The sequence below is a fragment of the Scyliorhinus canicula genome, chromosome 14, assembly GCF_902713615.1.
Source record: "Scyliorhinus canicula chromosome 14, sScyCan1.1, whole genome shotgun sequence".
NCBI lineage: Eukaryota > Metazoa > Chordata > Chondrichthyes > Carcharhiniformes > Scyliorhinidae > Scyliorhinus > Scyliorhinus canicula.
The window spans coordinates 138,907,597-138,909,407 of record NC_052159.1 but is presented as its reverse complement, the minus strand read 5'-3'; the positions used below and the strand labels follow the sequence as shown (position 1 = coordinate 138,909,407).

Sequence of the window (1,811 nt, the reverse complement as noted above, 5' to 3'; positions counted from 1 at the left end):
TTGCCACAAAACAGCTGTAACCTTAACGTTGTCCAGGTCTTGATGCAAGCAGGTAGAGATGGCTTAATTCTCCGACTTGGCGCGGGGTCGGAGAATCCCGCCCAGTTAGTCGGTCAGAATTGTATTCGCTGGAGTTTAGAAAAATAAAGGGGAATTTCATAGAAATCTATAAAATTCTAACAGGACTGGACAGGGCAGATGTAGGAAGGATGTTCCCAATGGTAGAGGAGTCCAGAGCTAGGGGTCACAGTCTGAGGATACGGAGTAAATCATTTAGGGCTGAGATGAGTAGAAATCTCTTCACTCAGAGAGTGGGTAGCCTGTGGAGTTTGCCAGCACAGTAAGTAGTTGAGGCCAGAATATTGCATGTTTTTAAGAAGGAGTTAGACATATCTCTTGGTGTGCAAGAGTACAAAGGGTGTGGGGGGGAAGTTAGAAACAGGTTATTGAGTTGCATGATCAGCCATGATCATAATAAATGGCGGAGCGGGCTTGAAGGGCCAAATGGCTTCCTCCTATTTTTTATGTCTTTATGAACTATGCATTTCTGCAGCACCAGTTATATGTTCCTTTTCCTCTTATCTATTGTTTATCCAATGTACCATACTGAAGTGTAGTTATATAATAATAATCTTTATTGTCACAAGTAGGCTTACATTAACACCGCAATGAAGTTACTGTGAAAAGCCCCCAGTCACCACATTCCGGCGCCTGTTGGGGTACGCAGAGGTAGAAATCAGAATGTCCAATTCACCTAACAGCGTGTCTTTCAGGACTTGTCGGAGGAAACCGGAGCACTCGGAGGAAACGCACACAGACACAGGGAGAACTCCGCACAGTGACCCAAGCTGGGAATCGAACCTGGGACCCTGGTGCTGAGAAGCAACAGTGCTAACCACTATGCTACCCATAAAGAGCAGGCACCGCTGGGATTTGAACCTAGAATCTCCTGTTTACTAGTCAGGCGCTTTAACCAACTAAGCCACTGTGCCACAATTGTGCTAACTGTCCGCCTGCTTACAGATAATACTAGGTTTCATTAAAAAGTTGAAAATGTATTTTAGATTCACACAGTTTTCCAATACAGAAAGCAATAATATTTTTTTTAATTTAGAGTAACCAATTATTTTTCTTTTTCCAATTAAGGGGAAATTTAGCGTGGCCAATCCATCTAACCAGCACATCTTTAGGTCGTGGGGGTGAAACCCACGCAGACAGGGGAGAATGTGCAAACTCCACACGGACAGTGACCCTGGGCCGGGATTCGAACCTTGGTCCTTAGCACCACAGTCCCAGTGCTAACCACTGCGCCACATGCCGCCCTTCAGAAAGCAATTATAATCTATCCTACACCAGACGGTAGGCTCCAGAGGTCAAAGAGATCATTTACCACACCAAAGGACACATGCACAAAAAAACACACGATTCCATTGCACAGTGGAGACACAGAGCCTCCTGTTACTCTATAAAATAGTTTGGATTAACACACAGCATATAGAAGGTCAACCCTCTCAGTTGTTTGGACAGACTACAGCAATAGCAAATATGCTGGATGAGGAGGAATCTTATTCAAACTTACAGGATATTGAGAGACCTAGGTAGAGTGGACGTGGAGAGGATGTTTCCACGAGTAGGACAAACTAGAACCCGAGGCCACAGTCTCAGACTGAAGGGACGATCCTTTAAAACAGACATGAGGAGGAACTTCTTCAAATGGAGGATGGTGAATCTGTGGAACTCATTGCCGCAGAAGGCTGTGGAGGCCACATCACTGAGTGTTCTTAAGAGAGAGATAGGTTAATCGGTGATCG

The 1,811-nt window shown here is 44.9% G+C and overlaps 1 non-coding gene across 1 annotated transcript; it reads right to left on the bottom strand.

Moving 5' to 3' along the window:
• Positions 1 to 918: 918 nt before the first annotated feature.
• Positions 919 to 992, bottom strand: trnat-agu. The gene has a single exon. It is a non-coding gene; the product is annotated as a tRNA-Thr (tRNA).
• Positions 993 to 1,811: the final 819 nt, after the last annotated feature.